Source organism: Lepisma saccharinum, chromosome 12, assembly GCF_977018435.1.
Source record: "Lepisma saccharinum chromosome 12, izLepSacc3.1, whole genome shotgun sequence".
In the NCBI taxonomy this organism is placed as follows: Eukaryota; Metazoa; Arthropoda; class Insecta; order Zygentoma; family Lepismatidae; genus Lepisma; species Lepisma saccharinum.
This window is the reverse complement of record NC_139240.1, coordinates 45,296,262-45,306,300: the sequence shown is the minus strand read 5'-3', so window position 1 is coordinate 45,306,300 and position 10,039 is coordinate 45,296,262.

Here is a 10,039-nt window from a genome sequence, read left to right as displayed (position 1 = left end):
TTATTTCTCTCATTAGGAGAGCATCTGTAGATTTGGTTGTTTTTCTTTGCCTCCCACCATCGAATGTGTGCTTTGGAATGATTCTGACACAGTCCTCTGGCGGCTGCCAGTACCTTCATTATGATTGATTTTGCACAACCTGTTCTTTATCGGGACGTTTTCACTTCGCCATGCAATAATGCTGGCTTTTTCCACACTACTACAGTACTTTCCCGGCATATCACAAATACACCTGTACAGTAGTCAATACAGTAGGAAAATATCCAACACAAAGTGCACCACACGAAAATACAGCAATTTATCACGCACAGTACAGCAGAAAGTCACCCGTCCTGTGTCAACTAACAATACGAAATGAAATGAACTCGTTTATCATCAGTAATACACTGTTGCCAGATATGTTCATGCAGAAACAATTCCGTGATCGAAACAAAACAACACTAGATACAAGGCTACAAAGTGATAGACTGCTTACTACGGCAGATTTCACATGTGATCTGAAGTAATTTTGTGGTGGGTGTAAACCTGACTTTCAAGGAGCTACATTTACGAAGGCTGGATAAAGTGCCTTCTATGGTAATTTTAGGTGTCAAAGGGGTGGGCGGCGCTGCTAATACAGTTAACTTTAAAGTGATGACAAGTTATTGTTTTCACAGTCTATGTCTGGCAGCATCACCCATCTCAATAATTGAATGATGGTCATGTGAAATCGAAAATAAAGTATTCCCGGATAACAATATTATGTCATCTTCACGTGCATGTTGCCAAGATTGCCATAGGAGGCAAGGAGAAATGCATTACGCTTATGGGAGTAATTTATTTATTTATTTATTTACTTACTTAGTTTCAGATACAGTGCTAATAGACAATTTTATACTGACACTGTGCAACAAGTAAACAAAAACAACAAAACAAGATGGCAGAGAAGAAAATGTTACACATACATTCTTAGTGATTGTCGGAAACTGTGTTCTGACAAGAAAATATCAATATTTACAGGCAGGTTATTATATAAGTCGGGAGCCTATAGTAAAGAGACTACTGTAGAAGAGAGAGCCTTGTAGCGGGATTGTGAAAGAGCTTTATGTTGCAGGTTGGCCATGTGGGTACTTGTAGATGAAATTGGTTGACCAGCAATTCGGTTTTAATATGACCATTGATTTTATTTGTTCTTTTGGGAATAAACGTCCGGTGACATAGAAAAAGATATCAATGGAAGGAGGACAGATTGAAGCTGTGATTGACAAGTGTAAGTATCGGAACTTCCATTTGATTAGTCGTAACTTGAACTTGATTTCCCATAAGAAATACATGGGTTTTTAAAAACCTTAAACATGTTTTTAAAATATCGTGTCTAGCTTTAAGTAGCAGTGTCCATTCGGACGATATTGATAATGAAATAAATGCACAACTGGTGTGAAAGTGTAAATCTTCCCCTTAACATTATTTAATCCCCCCCCCCCCCTACTTGGTATAGTTGCAAATTAAGAAAAATATGTATTTTTATTCAATGAAAAACCCCTACGACAAGGGAAACCTGATGCTTGTACTTTAACAAGAGATTGCTTTAATTATTAATGCATGTAAAAATTAATGCAATGCTTCAGACTTCATCCTGGAGGGAAATTGCCATGTTACTTTATTTAATCTTTTTACAAAACTTCACACATACAAGAATGTAATTCTTAAGAAACAGAGTGAACAAATCTTAACCACAACTCCAATACAATTTTAGATTTCCAAGTATTTAATTTTAACAAATCCTAGTACAGGTATAAGTCCTCCTCCGTGGCTGTGTGGTCTAAGGCACTAGGGCCATTCCATATCAAACTATCCAATGGTGGTTGCATGACCATTTTAGAAAAATTTCATTTTTAGTACATACATTTGTACATGTTTCTAGATATCAAAACCAATGTTCAAAAAAAATTATTGTCTTTAGTTATCCTGGGGCAACCATTTTTCCAATATGGCGCATGGCTTTTATTGTTCATGTAGCAGTTTATGGAAACCTTGATATCTCAAAAACCGTTCGAGCTAGGTACCTGAACCAAAATTCATTTTGTAGCTAATAAAGCATACTTCCTGTGATATTCAAGTATGTTTTGCTTAAAATTGCATCCTAAGTATGAAACTTATGGTGGAAATTTGGGTAACTATAGTTAAAAATTTGGATTTTTAAGCCTAATGTTTTTAAATGAAGGAGTTTAGTTTAAGACTTCAATTTTAATTAACGTGTAGACCTACCTGCAGTGTGTCTGTAAATAAAATATCAATGCTTATAATTGCACCCCTTTTTTACAGCATGGGCTCAAACGTGGCCATTCATGGTATTTTGACTGTTTTGGGGGTTAAATCTCTCAGATGGGTACTCTTTAAAAATTCTGAAATTTGGCACAAAGGAAGCCCTGCATGAACCTAACTCTCAGTAAAAATCTCAACTTTTAGATTCAATAGATGTTGGTCAATATGAGGTAATGTATATCACCAGCTACATGTATAGCTAGAAAATGATCTTTTTTTCTTTTTTAAAGTTGGGTTAAAAAAGCCTCAGAAGATATCGTAACCTAGGATATTAATACTTGACTTACCAGAAATTAAAATTACAAGATATGACAATTGAAGATCTGCAAAATCTCATTGCAAAGGGATTGATTTATTTGCTACTCACATCCAGTTGCTTGTCAGCTCCAATTTCCTTTGTGAAATCATGCAGAAATCCTTTTTCTTCACTAAGTTCTTATTCTTACTAAATGATCAGAAACTTCCAGTTCATCACGTATATTTTTTCTTGACCAAGTGGTAGTAATCAAACTGATGATTCTGACCTTTTCACCAATATATTTTGCAAATTACATTTTCCATTTTAACATTTCAATTAAATGATTGTACTCTCCGTGCAAAGGTTTGTCACACTTGCCTTCTTGTTCTTCAGTTCTAATACAGGGTCCGGCAGAGGAGTTAGACTGTTTCGAAATGTGAATAACACACTTCATTTTCAAATGTACAGAAATGTACTGTATTACTACAGAAATACAGGTTATTGTATGCCATTTTTATTTACCACGACAGTTCGTGAAATAAAGAAATGATGCCTTCAATTTACTTCTATACACATTCGAAGGCCTTGAGTCAGCGCTTTGTCCATTTGAACAATTGAAAGAAATTCAAATCAACAATCGGCGATCCGGTGAGAAGTTGGTGGCCTGCTTAATTGTTTGTCAGCCCAGTAAGAATGTGCTGCTGCGGGTTTTCGTTTGACCAATATCTAAAGTTTTGCTTGTTTACAGATCCATTTAAATGGAAATGTGCCTCGTCACTCATAAGAATAATCGTTTCCTCGGACATTTGGAGCATCCGTTCAGCAAATCTTTTACGATTGACAAAGTCATCATCATGCAGCTCCTGCACAAGCATAATCTTGTAAGGGTGAAATTTTAGATCCAGATGTAACATTCGTCATACAGAGCGATCTGAAATCCCCAACGCTACAGCATGTTGGCTGGCAGACCGTCTGGGCTCTTAACGATAGCTTCCCTTACTCATTCTATGTTTTCTGGTGTTCTTACGGTTCGAACACGGCCTATTCATAGCTGATGCTGTCAATCTGAAGTTCTGCACCTACCTGAGGATAGTGTTGTGGCTTGGTACACACTCATGGCGTGCCACATGAAAATGACGTCAAAAAAGATGCTGCGTTTTCAATACAGATTCTCCAGTCTTGAAGAATCCCTCCACAACAAACACTCGACATTCCAGGGCTCCATGCTTACTGGGCTGACAAACAGTTAAGCAGGCCACCAACTTCTCACCGGATCGCCGATTGTTGATTTGAATTTCTTTCAATTGTTCAAACGGACAAAGCGCTGACTCAAGATCTTACGTAGGTCATTTAAAAGGAAAGGAAAAAGGCCTTCGAATGTGTATAGAAGTAAATTAAAGGCATCATTTTTTTTATTTCATGAACTGTTGTGGTAAATAAAAATGGCATACAATAACCTGTATTTCTGTAGTAATACATTTCTGTACCTTTGAAAATTAAGAGCCCGTATGAGCGTCGCTCGAAAAAAGCAGCGGACAGATGTCATTTATTCTTCCTAGTCTTACCAATATTGATTCCATTTCCCCCTTCGAAGGCAAATCCATTGCATTGAGACTTTGCTGGAGGGAGGGGTTGCTCTTTCGAAAGAAGCAGACCACAAGGTTCCCTGTCCGCTACTCCCCCCCCCCCCCCCGCTCAAGAGTCTGACCATAACAGGTTTCCTGTTACAAGACAAAACTTTTTCCGAGTGTCTGAAAGAAGAAAAACACACATTGACGAACATCGCAATACAACTAAGAGCCAAGGACTGTTTAGGGGAGGCGAGGTATCCAGGGAGTCCGAATCTTCCACGAGAGACTTACGAAATACTAAAATTAAATAATGTAAATATGCTTGTTTTGTTTAGCATCTGTCGTATAATCGAGAGATGTTTATTTCCGTCAAACATATTCTAAGGGAAGGATTACATTGGGGTCAAACAACTTTGGATGACTATCAAATAAGATTTATGCACACCACTACTTAAGTAATATGATTAAATATTAAATTAAGAGCTTTTCATTTCGTCAAATGGATCTAACATCCTTTTTCGTTATTCAATAAATATTCAATTCTTTATCTGTTTCACAATCACCTTGCCAGGGCAGTTGTTTTTATACAAATTGAAGCAATCTGAACTATTCATGAGCTAGATAATCAATACGTGCGGTTATATTCCTATTCATATGCCGTCTTTTTCCCATTCATGTAATAACAATATTAATTAATATTTTAATTATTAATTTAATATTACAGTTATTTTAATTTGTTTTTATTATTAGAAGAAGGTACCAACATCATAAGCGTGCGCAGACTCTCACATAAAAGGGGGGGGGGGCAAAAGCCTTGAAAATTCAGTCAGATCGGGAAAGAAAAACCTCATTTTATCTCACTCTTTTAGTTTTTTGCATTGATGTGATATATATATATACGTGTGTGTTCGCGCGCGTGTATATTTATATATATATATATATATATATATATATATATATATATATATATATATATATACCTAGGTATTAACATATTATTTAAATACATTACGTAATCTATTCATCCGCCCCTTAACAAACCAACAGCAAAAATTATATAGATTGTTTCTGAAATGTGAGCGCTCGTTTTCCTCCAAACCAAACTGTTATAGCAGCAACTGTCTGAATTACTTATTTGTTCTTACTTTCTCTCTAGTAATTTACAATGTATTGGAGAAAAGAAACTGCGAGCAAGAAAATTTTTCGATCCAAATTTTTGAAAGTTGAAAACAGTATTGATTTAATAAGGCGCAAAAAATTTCATGGGATGGCATGGCATTCTCTTTTACAATTTTTCTCAATCAGATTGTTAGGTGCCCAGGGCCAACTCCCGCTACTTCCTAGCTACGGCTCGGAAGTTGACAAGACTGCAAGAAAAGCAGGTACCGCGAGTGAAGCGAGAAAGAAAATTTTACGAATTGTATTTTTATTTGTATAAAATTTAAAGTCGAGGGGACAATTGTCCCTCTGTAACCCCCTGCAAGTGATCCTGACCGTCTGGAAGAAATAATGCAAGATGGACGTGAAAACTAATTCCGTCTTGAGTATCCTTTTGTCCTGCTACTAGTATAGATTCTGCTAGTCTTGCTTTTTTTACTTCAATGTATGCCCCCCCTATAATTGATTTCCGTCCAAGGTTGGAAAAAGCCATAAGGCAATGCCTCCCTGTTCCCTTGTGGTTGCGCCATTTCCTTTTAGAGTATAATATTGTTTAATAACAGCGACAATATTGCTCTCCACTAAATTTCTAGGTGAAAGTATAATAATATAGGGGCATGGAACGTCTGGAAGGGGGGCAAGGGTTACCACACCTCGGAAACGAAGGTCAAACTAAAAGTATATATTTCACAAGTATAATTATATTTCAGTCATAGTAATTTACATTAATTATTATGTAATGGGGACGCAGGAATGCGATAATTTCAAATTCAAGTGGTGTTTTTAGAGGGGACAGCACTAGTATCGGGGTAATATGCCCCATGAAAAAAATACCTTTCTTGTCCCTTTGTGGAAAAATCTGCGAACGTCCGTGATTAGGGGGCAATCCCCCCCCCCCGCCCGAGCGCATGCCTATGACCAACATATATGGAATAGTTTATAACATCGAGTAGCAGGATATATCTCCTGTATGGTGCTGTAAACTAGGGAAATAATGACGATGTTTTGTAGTAGTGCATAGCTATTCACCCTGTTGCGACACATGTGCAGAACAGGCGGAAGACATTCTTTTGTGTTTTCTGCAGTTGGTGGATTATCCTAGGTGAGATGATTTTGATGTTCTTTCTTTTCTTAACGTAATAAAAACGTATCTTACAACCTAAGGCATTGTGCTTTGTGCTCTGCCTGAGGATGAATTATATGATGAAACTGATGAACGGACACTCACAAAGAGCATCCATGCCGGGATTCGAACTCCCGGATGTGCTAACCACTCCATCACAGAGGCCAGTGCTAATGCACATGAATATCACTTCAAGTTAGCCATTTGGAATCATTGGGAAAGTCGTGTAGTTAATAAAATGTGTACTTTTAGCATTTTTGATACAATTAAAACTATTTACAGCCAATGCATATTACTCATATTGAACCGGAACGACGAATTTGTGAATTTACTACAGGACTTTTCAAACATCCGCAGATAAGGCTAATACAGTTTCTTGTTCATATCTATCATAGTTATCCTGAAATACACGTATGTCAGTTTTCACGCAGCTTACTAGTTTCCAGATATGCTTGATTCTGTTAACTGTACACTCCTATTATTCATAGTTGCGAACTATCTCTCCGGATCCGAGCATGCATGTGAAAAAGAACTGAATCACTCCGCTCCGGAGGGCTCCTTTAGTACCACCGCGACCTAGCTCCGAAACCCTGCCTGCTGGCAATCGTATAATTGTCAGCGATGTTCTCTCCATCCTTTCATCCTTAGGTTCGAGTCCTCGTTGAGCCTGCATTTTTCACTGAAAATTCTACGTAAGTTATGGTTGTAGCGAAATCCAGGTTGTCTCCGAAATGAGGAGATTACCTCCGAAATCCGGATTCTCTCATTTTTCCATCGGATTCCCGAATAGTAAAAAGAAATCTGGATTTGGCCATCCCTACTTCACACGTCTTGCGCGAACACTGACCTGCTGATGTGTAAGTGGAATTATCAGTGTGATAATTCTTAGTAATTCAGACTTCATAACATTCTGGTAGAAAAATGTGCAGAACAAATTCTCGAGTTAGTAACCTCAAAGTTGTCTTTTCGACAGCACTTGCTCTTTTTTTTTAACTTCGGACGGAAATGCATGGTAAAAAAATCAGAATTTTCAGTTTTCATGAGATAATTTGGAAATGTGTTTACAGGACAATAATACATCATCATCACTGGCACTGAGATATGGATCTCATACAAAAATAATTTAAATACACGAATACAAGAACAGGGGAAGAACACAGAAACGAGCACTGCCGGATCTACAAGCCGCAAGACCCCGCAGTGCGGGGGTGGGGGCAGAGAAAAGTAAGTCTCTAGAAGGCCCTCAGTGATTGACATAGTATAGGGTTCGTACATGCGTATTTAAAAACTAAACTTAATTACTCAGGGGTTCAGAAACGAATACAAGATATACATGTAAAGGCAGTGGTGGCGAGGGGGACAGTCGGCCCCCACTTTTCGCCACTTTTGTCCCCGCACTATTCTAAACCGTACAGTATCTACAATGGGAAATATACTGTTCCCCCCCCCTCGGTTTTGGAACCAAATCGCCGCCACTGGGTAAAGGTAAAGTTAAAGTTCCCTGTGCATATAGCACCATGCCATGACGTCCACTTGGAACACACCAATGTGTTTATATATGAGTTGTTGAGGGACTTTTGAATCACGCTCTAGGCTCTTAGATGTGACTTTGTCAACATGAGATCAAGAACTTCACACACACACATGCATTATAATATACATACAGACACACAAACACACACACATATTATATATAGAGCGTAGAGGGTATGTTTGTGTTTATGTTTGTGCGTGGTAGGTTGGTAGAGGGGAGCCTTTGGTCCGTTGTTGATGCAGATCTGCAGCTGCCACCTCCAACCACGATTTTACGTACAACACGTTGTAATAATCTTGCGATCTTATAAAAGCAGGAAATGTACTTGAACATTGCAATGGCCTTGCCCTAAGGGAAGTTTTATAATGTAAAATATTACATAAGATAGCTTCTACTTCTTTAATTTTCGATAGCAAGGCGTCTACCGTACTATAAAAATCTGGGGGCTACAGGGAGCTTATATCTGTTGTTGGGGTTTCATCCCCCCTAACCTCCTTGTAGTGCCATCCCTGGCTGTATGTATTTCGTCCAATGAGTACAAGCTAGCAAAACTGTGAATTTCAACAAGTTTGTAGATAATTCTGCAGCTGTTCATAAAAACAGACGTATTTTATTAGTTTCTTGCTGTGGTTCATTTTCCCATTTCAGCAAAAAAGTATTCACACTCTTTGCATACGGTGAGTAAATGGGGGGGGAAGGGAGAAGTTGCCCCTTAATAGTCTCACTTAGAAATTTAGTGCAGAGGAATCTAATAACCGTTCTTAAACAACATTATGCTTTTATAGAAATATAATAAATGTAATAAAAACAGTGAGATGGAATGAGGGCTTTATTTCGTCAGCTGAACTCTTATCAAGGCCCTTGCTCCCCATAATCGGAGGATCTGAGCATGCCTAAAATTCCTTATACAGAAATAGTGTTATTTGTCGTATATCCAGAAAGTTGATTGATTTGCTTTATTTTACTTCGCTTTTTGTGCCACTTTTGGCCAATTTGCGAAGATGGGGATGAGTGATGATATGATGAAATTGATGAATGGACACTCACAAACATCCGTGGCCAAGCCGGAAATCGAACCCGGGACCCCTGGCGTCGTAGCGCGATGTGCTAACTACTCCCCCACGGTGGCCGGCCCCAGAAGTTGAAAGTGAATGAAATTTTTATGGCGTGTTTTGTATGGTCATTATCAATAGTAAGTCTGTCATTATTCCACTAAATAATGTCTTTGGAAAAGAAAAAACAACATATAATTAATGTATTTTATTTTACATAAGACCTATGCCTAAAAGTATTTTTGTATATGATGACACAGAACTATCTTATGTTGTGATTTCTTTGGGTCTGACTGTAATATATATATATATATATATATATATATATATATATATATATATATATATATATACAAATAATGAAGGAGACAGTAAACACTTACCACACGAATAGAAATAATTCAATATTTCGCGATCAGAGTCGCATTTTCAAGAAGGTAGATAAAAGATCGACGACACTTTGTCAAAGTGTCGTCGATCTTTTATCTACCTTCTTGAAAATGCGACTCTGATCGCGAAATATTGAATTATTTCTATTCGTGTGGTAAGTGTTTACTGTCTCCTTCATTATTTGTATTTATCCGCCCTTCTGGCACCATTTCAACCCTATTCCTGTGCTTATATATATATATATATATATATATATATATATGTATGTATGTAATTGGTGATAAAATAACGCAGTAAAGTATTAAGTAAATATATATTTTATCCCCCTACTTACAAATCATGAAAGGAGTCAAATTCGAAATTAAATTGAACGGACGTTCAAAATGTTTAAAAATAGCACTATTTCCATAACAGATCATCAAGTATTTTTTACCATTGACCCTCAGAAATATCTCAAACTGACAATGAACGTTCATTGAACTTATTTATGATCGACAGCTAAAAAGTCATTCATTTGCGTGGCTGGTTGATAATCCACCACCAGATAGAATTTACACTATATTTACCTAAAAACTTTGGGTAAAGTCACCTTCCCCCTAAAATATCCCTTTCGTGTTCTCACAAAAAAAAGTTATAATTTGGCACAATTTTTCTTTTGCAGGCAAACCT